The sequence below is a fragment of the Arachis ipaensis genome, chromosome B06 (genome assembly GCF_000816755.2).
Source record: "Arachis ipaensis cultivar K30076 chromosome B06, Araip1.1, whole genome shotgun sequence".
In the NCBI taxonomy this organism is placed as follows: domain Eukaryota; kingdom Viridiplantae; phylum Streptophyta; class Magnoliopsida; order Fabales; family Fabaceae; genus Arachis; species Arachis ipaensis.
This window is the reverse complement of record NC_029790.2, coordinates 134,614,860-134,625,852: the sequence shown is the minus strand read 5'-3', so window position 1 is coordinate 134,625,852 and position 10,993 is coordinate 134,614,860. Positions and strand designations below refer to the sequence as shown.

The 10,993-nt window shown below is 33.3% G+C and overlaps 1 long non-coding RNA gene across 11 annotated transcripts; it reads left to right on the top strand.

Annotated features, from left to right (window-relative positions):
* LOC107605594 lies at positions 1,196-6,905 on the top strand. Of its 11 annotated transcripts, XR_002349534.1 has the most exons (15): positions 1,196-1,592; positions 1,819-1,895; positions 1,990-2,085; positions 2,178-2,257; positions 2,445-2,549; positions 3,030-3,130; positions 3,630-3,685; positions 3,806-3,930; positions 4,059-4,243; positions 4,898-5,052; positions 5,459-5,530; positions 5,609-5,701; positions 5,996-6,274; positions 6,397-6,542; positions 6,700-6,903. It is a non-coding gene; the product is annotated as an uncharacterized LOC107605594 (long non-coding RNA). The 11 variants fall into 11 exon arrangements; XR_001612538.2 differs by having other exon boundaries at positions 1,819-2,085; positions 6,700-6,905; XR_001612539.2 differs by having other exon boundaries at positions 1,196-1,895; positions 6,700-6,902.

Below are 10,993 nucleotides of genomic sequence, written 5' to 3'. Positions count from 1 at the left end.
ATTTCAAAGTATAGGTTAATATTAATAAAAAAATTTTGGCGTAAAATATTAATAAAAAAATTTATTCTTCTAACATTTCTCCTAATTATAATTACTTATATATTTTCTTCGATCTACTTAAATTAAAAAAAAATAGTAGTATGATAGCATATTAGAAACTCAGTACCACATGGAACCACACAGCACCTAACAAAGTCTTACAAGTGCGGATCGGACAATGTAATTGTAACCTGAGTAAATGGATCTTGGAAGCTAAAGTTAGAATTGCCACCTGGTAGAGTTAGTTAGAAACGGTTAAGTTAGTTAGTGTTCAGCTAAGTATATCAAGTTTGTAATCACTGCTGCTCATATATATATATATATATATGCAATTCATGTAACTCAGCAAAGTGTTTGACTAGTGTCTCAAATCATATTTTCGCCTTCTCTGTTTCTCTATTATTGCTAGCAGCTTCTTCATTCTCAACTAATCTCTCTCACTTTCTTCTCTAGAATCTTCAAACTCTCCTCTTGAACTCACACCACAGAGAGCTTGATGAGAGTTTGACCGTACCCTCTCTAACCATGCAACTTTAACAGTAATAGATTATTATAGATGTTATGATTTAATTTGAGTAACACTTTAAATATGGTATATTTAGTTCTCATTTTTTAGGATATTGTCTCAATGAACTGTGAAGATCACGGATAATTAAAAAAATAAGTGTGTTAACGAAAATATTTGATAATCAAAGAAAATCAGCCAAAAATAACTATAATTTGACGTTATATCACTTTTAAACATGAATAAATTACTATATATTTGTACCTATAAAAGATACAGATGCTAACAAATATATCCATATAAGAATAAAACGATAATTATAACTACGGAAGATGGCTTCTGTAAAAATTTTATTTTGTAAATTTGTAAATTTAATGAACACTACTAGAAAACTAGTTATTACAGACGGATATTTCCGACGGATTTTATCCCACGGAAATACAGACGGAATTTCAGAGGGATTTTTTGTCGAAAAACAAAAAAATGAATTAGTATAAATTATAGACGGAAAAGAAAATCCGTCGATAATTCCGTCAAAAAATTTAATTTTTTTCGTGGGAAATAGTTACAGACGAAAAATCCGTCTGTAATTTAAAATTTTTCCGTCGAAAATGTTTGATATTCGCGTTTATGATCCTTTGTGCCCGAGCTCGTTCATTCACAGCACCAAATCAAAGGAGCTAAACCTAGCATTCCCCTCTCCGTCGACGAGCTTCTTCTTCTCCTTTCCTCACCCACAGCACCACCGTCGGCCACCCTAACCGCCGCAGCTACCTTTTCCTTCTTCTCCTCTTTTTTAAACACTGAACCAGTAGAACACAGCCCCTGTCTCTCTCCTTCTTTCTCGTTCGCAGAACAAAGCAACCTCAAGCTCCACCACCACTGCCCCTCAAGCTCGCATATCTTCTCAGCGCTACAGCCATCATCTCCTCCAGTCAATGCCGCGGCTACCTTCGCGCAAGCCCTAGCTTCATGGCGACCAAAATCGGTTCCTCCGCAGCCGTGGTTCCACCTCTCTCTTTCCCCCTGTTCGAACCGTAGAGACCAGGTTTTGGTTTCAAAATTCTTTTAATTTCTGTTGAGTTCAATTAATTTTGTTTAGTTAGTTTGATTTTAGTAATTACTTTAGTTAGATTTGTTTTCTGATTATTGGATTTTTAGGTTGTTAAAATAGAATTAGATTAGGTTTTGATTCTGAATAGCTGAGAAATAGGATTAGATTAGGTTTTCTGTTTTCACTTTCCTTTCTTGCTGGGGTTGGTACCTGGTAGCAGGTAGGTTTCTACTTTCTACTAATTCAGGTAAAGACCTTGAAGGCTTTGAAAGAGGAATATATTGTTCACTGATTCAGGTAAAGACCTTGAAGGCTTTAAAGTATTTTTTCTACTTTCTACTGCAGAATTTTTTAAATTAATAAAAGAGGAATATATTGTTCACTGATTCAGGTAAAGTCTTCACAGCTATATATACTTTTCCACCTGCACCTTTTCCATCTGTTTCTTTCAGAGGCAAGTGTTAATGTAGCCATAGCACGCAAATAGGTTCCCCAATTCTATCCATTTTATTATTTAGTTAAAAAGAAATAAAAGATCTTATCTATTGATTATGTTGTCTTTAACTTGTTGATCTGCAGATACATTATGATTACCATGTGCTTCTTGATTATCTAATTTCAAAGGATATTGGAATAAACTGTGCTAAATATCTTTTGAGGTATTTTAAATTTTGTCGTCAATCACATTACTTTCTCTTTCCTTAGTTTTAAATAAAATAGTTGGAAAAGGTTTTATAATTATAGGTATGGTTCATGTAGCTCTGTGTTGTACTAAACTATCTTCTTCTAACAACAACAATTAAGGATCTTCTATTTTATTGAGTTCTTTATTCCTTCTGCATGCAGAATCTTTGTTGCCACTTGGAATGTAGCAGGGAAGTCACCTCCAAGTTATTTGAACTTTGAAGATTGGCTTCACACCTCTCCACCCGCTGATATCTATGTTCTTGGGTAAATTACTAATGCCGGTTGTATAATGTGCAAGTCACCTTTTGTTCTGCAACATTTCTTGCTAAGAAATTTTTTGCATTTTCTTTTTGGCCTCAGGTTTCAAGTAAATGACGTGTAAATCTTTGATCTCTTAAGCACATCTTTATGTGTATCTACTGTCAAGTATTTCATGATGGAATTCTTATAGGATCAGCAATGCACTTATTTTACTACTAATTGCTTTTATTGAAAATTTCAGACTATATGATGAACTGCATACATGCTTTATTTTATTTGATTCCCTTATATGGTGGAACTCTAGTATGAAATTCTCAATGTCAAAGTGAAAGTTTCAATGGATGGGGATGTTTTCCATTGATTGATTCTATTAACATGCTTATAGGTTTTTTCCTTGTTAATTAGTTTTAGACATAATGTTTTTCAGCAATGCATGCTTTTTGTCTCTTATATATCTCACCGGAGCCAATTTTCATTTAATAGTTAGAGATCTACATGGAGATCTTAAGTTGGCTAGATCTGCACTTGAAATGGCTGGTGTATTGAGTTCTGATGATCAAGACTTATGGACTGGTGGGGAAACGGTATATGTCCTGTTTTTAGAAACCGATAGCTTTTAGTTTTAAACTTTAATTTTAATTTGAGTCACTAGTCTTTTGCCAATGTGTATAGAATTAGAATTTGATAGGTAAAGCAATGATGTGTTGGATTTCTTTTCTATGGATTGATAATTTATAGAAATACTAGAAACGTAGATTGATCTTCTCTTGTATTTTAAAATTAATTTTAAAAAATAACTTGTATGTTAGAACTTGGAATAATCCCTTAAGCTTGGAGAAAGGAATAGAAAATAATTCCTATTAAACCTCAATGAATTATTAAGGAGTTATTTGTAAAATTTTAAGAATCTTGCTATTACCTTCTGCTATTTAAATTTTCAATTAACTTTCCATAATTGGATCTACCTGATCTAGGTAAATGGAAACCATGAGACTATGAATGTGGAAGGTGATTTTAGATATGTTGATTATGGGGCATTTGTAATCAGACTAATGGTTATCTTGTTTTCAACTTTTTATATAGGTTAATGGGAATGAAATTGCTTCAATATCACTTCTAACATAGCAAAATAAGTTCTGGTATCTTTCTTTCGTCATGTAAATTTGCTGAATGTGATTAGCCTCTATAAAATTTATAAAGAAAGTCATATTTACAGACTCAATAATGTGTACACTCAATTTTAAAACATAAACTTTTAGGATTCTGGAGTCTTTTCCTTGTCTTCATGATAAAGTTCTCCAAGCTGCTGTTGATGTTATTGTGAGCCAATCTCCAAGCCAAAATGAAAGGTGATAAGTCTAAATTGCTTCCTCTTTGGTGACAGGTAATTTATTTCATTCTAGCTAACTACTCTGCTAATTAGGAGTACTGAGTGATTTTCTATGTCTAAGCAAAGATTTCCTGCTTAAAGTGACTCTTTCTACTGTCTTTTTATTTTATCCTACTGTCTAGGCAAAGATGGTGTTTCTGCAGCAAAGGTTGCTGCAGTGGCACATCCGTTAGCTGAAAAAGCTGAAGAGATTGCTTCCAATATCAGTTACCATGCTCAGTTCAGTCCTCATTTTTCCCCTCTCAAGTTTGAGCTAGAGCAAGCTTACTATGCCACTGCTGAGAGTGTTCGAGATCGTTTCATAAGGGTAAGATTATGATGCACAAATACTTCATTTTTTTTTATTCTATGTGGATATGCATCAAATATTATTGGCAAAAACTTTTGAACTTGTGTGACTGATTTTTTGTATACTTGTCATGTATTGTACTATGTTGTATTCGATACTCTGAATTTGTATTTCTGCAACATTCTTGGAATTTGGATGTCTATATTGTTATGGTAGTCTATAGTGTATCATTCATAGAGTACAGTATGATCTTCCTACGTGCTATTCATATTCATATACTTAATGACAAAAAATGTTGATTGCTCATACAGTATGATCTTCCTATGTGCTATGATCATGGAATAAAATTATCCTTTTGCTATATCTATGATATTAGGCTCTTCCTTTTTGCTGTCCTTTTATTGTTTTGGAGGGTGCCTTAGTAGTCTTTAGTTTCTTTGTCTAACCCAAAAATAAATAAAATAAATATTTAGATAAAGATAGCCATTTTATCGCTGAACGAGCAATATGTAGAACTGCATGACAACCAAGCTAATAGTCTTTTTCTTTTTTCTTTTCTTGATCATCATTTTATATATGACTGCTTTTGCAACTTTTCATCTATTCTTTTTAATCTTAAAATAAAAGACTACTTATGTAATTTGCTCATTTGTTCAACAATTTTTTTTTCAGGAAAAAAGTGTTGCCACAATTTCACATATGCGAAAAGTTCACTGGTTTGAGAAATTTAATTGGTTCATTAGCAGTGAGAACTATTTGATTATTAGTGGACGTGATGCCCAACAAAATGAGATTATAGTGAAGCGATATATGTCAAAAGGAGATCTGTAAGTATCTAATGATGTATTACACTACCATGGCTCTTAACTAAATTTTGAAGTTTAAAACGTTGACATATAAAAGTTATTGTGTAATGATTAATAATAAGGTTTAAACTCACATTCTTCATATCAAGAAAACTTGAGTATATCTTAAAAGTTAATGGGGTCATCTTGCTAGTTGTGCTCTTTTTATTTTTTGGCAATCTTAATAACAAAAAAAGAGAGTATGGGGTCAGGACTTGAAATTTTGGTGTCTAAGATATTTCACCTCAATTATGTTTGGTTATTGTGGTTTCCTCTGGAGTCAACTTCTTTTCTCATTATTGTGCAATTTAAATTACTTGTACTGTTTCATTTCATTTCTTGATCATCATTTTATATATTAACTTTTTCAGTTTTGGTAAATGCGTAGGTCTCTTGTTTGTCCAGCTTCAGCAATCTGGAGAAGCTCGACCTTAAACTCAACAACCTAACTTCACTAGAGGTACTCTCTTTTTCTTTCTTTTCTGAAAGAATAAATCTTATGGGCATTCTGATTGGCTTCTTATGTATGGTACCGCAGGGGTTGAGGTCATGCGTTAATTTGAAATTGTTATCCGTTTTGGAGAACAAATTAGAAACCTTGGAAGGAATTCAAGGGCTTACTAAGCTCACTGTAAGTAGCTGCATTTTGTGAATATTGTGAATTTAGTTTACTTCTTTCTGGTTGCTAGTCCTGTGTGTTGTGTACCTTATTATTGGATTTAAGACTTCGTTTATTAAAATTTTTATGGTTATTTTGAAAACTACTGTAAGATTAGTTATTAGCTTTTCTTGTGCTGCTGCTACTTACTGGTGTGTGGATTCTGTTGAGTTTTATTGTACATTTCTGTCTCCATTTGTGTGCTTTGCTGTTTGCCTTTGCTCTTATTGATTGAATGAATCTTTATTGAACTCTGAATTATCACAGGTTTTGGATGAGTGGGATCGCAGTCGAATATTATCTCCTTACAAGAAAATTCTTCAGTGGATTGAGAATACAAGAAATGTCAAAGTAATAAATTTGTGGCATATTGTGGGCTTTGTTCTATATGCAAGTCAGGAAGAAATAGTCTCTCCTCCCTAGTAGGTCTGTCCTTTTCATGGGTGGCATTATCTTCAAGGTCTAGTGACTCTTTGAAGTTTCGCACTGCCATCAGTGTTTTAAGGCATGTGCGTGATAATCTTTCTTTTCCTTTTTCATTCTTTGGTAAGGTTCCAAGATGTAAATCTTTAATGCTAAAATTGTTATCTATTTATAATTGTTGCTGCAAGTTCATCAGTTTCATTGATTATAATTTACTTCGGTAACAAAATTTTGCTTGGCTGCAGTTGGATATTAGAACCAAATTGTGCCTAAGGGATAGTCTATACCGTTTGGCTAAGAGTGCCGAGCAAAGACATAATGACTCAATTGCAAATGGTTGCACCGGAGATGATCAAGCATGCAAATCAATGGTGCCACATAATGGTAGCAGGTATTGGTTGCTGTCTTCACTTCAGTTTTATTGCTCAGAGTTATAAGTACTTAATGTCAGTGCATAGAAAGTACTGTTAAACAAACTTTTTTAATTTATTGCAAAAATATAATGCTATTTAATCTTCTTGATAAGTATAACCTGCAACTTCATTCAGGTGTATGAGATTCATGGATATGGAAACTGACACAAACCCCATTGATCGATCTATAGCACACTTACTGTTTCATAGGCCCCGTGATCAACCAATGTCGCATCCTTATGATACTATACCTTTCAAATCCAGTGCCACGATATGCTTTCATTAATTCTTAACATGTTTAAATGAATGAAGTAGAATATAATCGTTTGATCCTTGCTTTATTTTCTTTATTCAATTGTTTTTCTATGCTTTCTGCAGTGGTTATCACTCCTCCACTCCTCAAAAAATTATTGTGGCACGCAGAAGAAACCCAGAGGTCTTAGCAGAACAAGTCGCCAAGAGAAAGAGAAAACGTTGAATGGATCTTAGAAGAATTGAACAACTAATGTTCAGTCTGTGCTCATGTATTTCCTTGTAAACCAGTGTTGCTTGGGGATTATACTTTGTTTATGTTTTGAATTATATTGACTTGTTTATTTATAGTACTTTTCTTTTAGTTTGATAATACGATGAATTTGTTTATTTTTTGAAATATTATAAATATTCGAATAAAATTAGATAAAATTTATATTAAATTTATATTTATTTTGTATGAAAACAAGTTTATTTCGTAATTAGAAAAATAAAAAAAATTCTATTTTACCTTACTGACGGATTTACAGACGAATTTTCTGTCTGTAATCAGAATGTGAGATGATTTTCCAAAGTTCAAATTACAGACGGAAAATCTGTCGGAAAATCCGTCTGTAATTACAGACGAAAAATCCGTCGGAAAATCCGTCTGTAATTACAGACGGAAAATCCGTATGAAAATCCGTCTGTAATTATAGACGGAAAATCCGTTTGAAAGTGCGTCGTCTTTGGGAAATAGATAGAAAATTTACAGAGAAAAAATCCGTCGGTAACTGGTAAAAATTTGTCTGTAATTTTTCGACGGAAAAAAAATCCGTCGGTAAATAATTTCCGACGGGACTTTTATAGAGGGACAAAATCCGTCGGTAATTTCGTCGCTAACCAAAAATCCGTCTGTAATAAAGACTAAATCCGTCTGTAAATCTGTCTGTATTAATCCATTTTCTAGTTGTAGAAATATTTTATGTTGTAGTAATTAATTTTAGTATATTTATATTATGTATAATATAAATAGAACATTGGTTGAAAGAGTTAGGTGCTTATTGTCGCAGTCTGGATTGGCAAAATCCTTTTGGGGGTGAAGTTTTGAGCACTGTTGTTCATGTCTTGAACCGGACACCGTGTGTTCCCTTGCAATTTGAAGTGCCAGAGAAGGTATGGTCAGGTAAAGATGTTTCTTATGATCATTTAAGAGTCTTTGGATGTAAAGCTTTTGTTCATATTCCTAAAGATGAGAGATCTAAGCTTGATGTAAAAACTAGGCAATGTATTTTTATTGGCTATGGCATGGATGAGTTTGGTTATAGGTTTTATGATCCTGTTAACAAGAAGGTGATTCGGAGTAGAGATGTTGTCTTTGTTGAAGACCAAACATTGAAGGATGTTGATAATGCGGAAAAGCCAATGGTTCAGCCTAGTGATGATTTTTCTGACTTGGATATTACTCCCTCTATGCCTATGGTAGAAGATGGTAGAGTTGAAGCTCAAAATAATGAGCATGATACAAGTGCAAGTGAAGATGGAACAGTTGATCCAATACTTGATGAAGTTGGTGATGATGATCAAGATGAAGAACCAGCTTTAGAAATTCCTGCAAATGCACTTGTCATCCATTCGTGCTGTGCTTAGATTAGCAGCGTCTCTTGATTTAAAGATTGAGCAAATAGATTTGAAGACAACTTTTTTTCATGGTGACTTAGACAAGGAGATCTACATGGAGCAACCGGAGGGCTTTGTTGTTAAAAGAAAGGAAGATTTTGTGTGCAAGCTTAAGAAGAGTCTTTATGGGTTGAAGCAAGCTCCAAGACAGTGGTACAAGAAGTTTGTATCTGTTATGGGGAAGCATGGTTACCGTAAGACAACTTCAGATCATTGTGTATTTGTGCAAAAATTTTCTGATGATGATTTTATCATTTTTTTGCTTTATGTGGATGATATTTTGATTGTGGGCAAGAATGCTTTGAGGATTAATGAGTTGAAGAAACAATTGAGTAAGTTCTTTGCTATGAAGGACTTGGGTCCTGCCAAACAAGCAGAGTTTATTGCAGCAACTGAAGCATGTAAAGAGTTGTTGTGGATGAAGAAGTTTCTTGCAGCACTTGGTTTCAAGCAAGACCGTTATGTGTTGTTGTGTGATAGCCAAAGTGCTATTCATCTTGCCAAGAATTCTACTTTTCATCCAAGATCTAAACATATTGATGTTAGGTATCACTGGATACGGGATGTGTTAGATTTCAAGTTGTTGGAACTTGAGAAAGTTCACACTGATGACAATGGTGCTGATATGATGACAAAAGCATTGTCAAGAGAATAGTTTGAAACATGTTGTTTGATCGCCGGAATGGCGAGAGCCTCCACCTAGTCGAGAAGGGGGAGATTTGTTGGGTTTTTTTCTCTCCTTTGTGAGGCCCAAGCCCAACATTTTAAGGGTGTCTCTTGCACCCATTGTGCCACAACCCTAATTCAGATTTTTGGGGGTCATTGAGAGTGAGAGAGAGTAGCCACCAAGTGAGAGAGAAGGGAAAAACAGAATTTCTGTTTTTGCCCAAAGCAGTAAATCTCAAATGGCAGTTTCTCAATTGTTCACCGTTGGATCGGCTTGAAATTTAAACTGCATGTTCCTATCATCTTGTTCTTCATTCTGGTCGGTGGAGATGTTGATTGGAGATTTGCAGTGAGAGAAATTGGCTTTGCAAGAGAGAAATTAGGTTTCCCGTTTTTACACAGAGCAGCAATTTTGGAACGGTATTTTCTCATTCTTTCACCGTTGGATCGACGTGAAATTTGAACTGTAGATTCTTCACATCTAGTTCTTCATTCTGGACGGTGAAGATTTTAATTGGAGGTCTGCAGAGGGAGAAATTGGCTTCGACAGTAGCTCTGTTTTTGGGTATATTTCATCTTCTTGCTTTTCATTTGTGAGCTTTGGTGCTTTGATGTTTTGGCTGGTTATATGCACATTTTTGTGCTTTGTTTGAGACTCTCTTGTACCTCATTTGATTATAGTGGAGCTATTTCATTGGTCTGGATGACTCGTGGTTTTTACCTCTCACATTGAAGGGGTTTTCCACGTTAAAATCTCGGTGTGTTCTTATTATTGCTTTACTTGCTATATTTGCTTGTTATAGTTGCTGCCATATTATGTTGTGAGTGCTTCCATATTGTTCTTGTATTGGACATTTGTGTCGTTTCCGCTGCTAGGCTCTTTTCATCTTGTGCCTCTTTGTGTTTTTGGATAGTAGGGAATATACTTTAAGGAACCAAAACCAAAATAATAGGCTTCTTATGTTACGTTATTATAAGAAATTAAATGGCCTAACTTACTCTAAAAATATACTAATAAGAAATAAGGGTTGCCTTATATTTATAAGAATTATTTTAGGATTAGACAAAGATTTGGAGTGTGAAATTTAAAGACGGTTTGATGAATTTGTTGTGGTGTGAGAGTTTGGTCCAATGACAATTTTTAATTTTTGCTCTGATATTATATAAGAAATTAAATGAGTCTAAGTTACTCTAAAAATTAGTTCAAAAAATAAGAATTGTTTTATATTTATAAAAACTATCATACTCTTAATTTTAGACAATAGAAGATTTAATAGTTATGGTATTAGATTTTAGGGTACATATAAAAATGGCTGCGTTCCTCAATGTTCAAACAAATTTCAAATCCTAAATTACAAACACTTTGTGTTCTATATATAAATGAAAACAAAGACCAAGACTTTAGAGTTATGTTACAATAGACAAAGTATCTGTGTAGATAACAAGACGAATTTTTTTGAGGTCATTAATTTTCTTTTTTATTTAAATATTTTAAAATAAATAATTTTTCACTATCAACAACAATGACACCACTAAATCAAATTTTTCCCACATTCCAATTTGAATAGTGACCGGCATTAATATAATAAGAGTGTTAGGACAACAAGTTTTGTATTTTGTACTCCTTAATTAGTTATCATTAGTGTTTTTAATGGTGCAAGATTATATCTAATGATGTGAGATTGCTCTTTTTTTTATGATTAAGTATTGGCCAAATTTTAATAAAAGTGTTTGTTCCCTCAACTTTCTCTTAATATAATTGATCACAATACGAATATAATATACTAAAAATCAATTATTAAATTAATTATTTATATAAAATATATATATTAAAATATAAAATATAAATTAA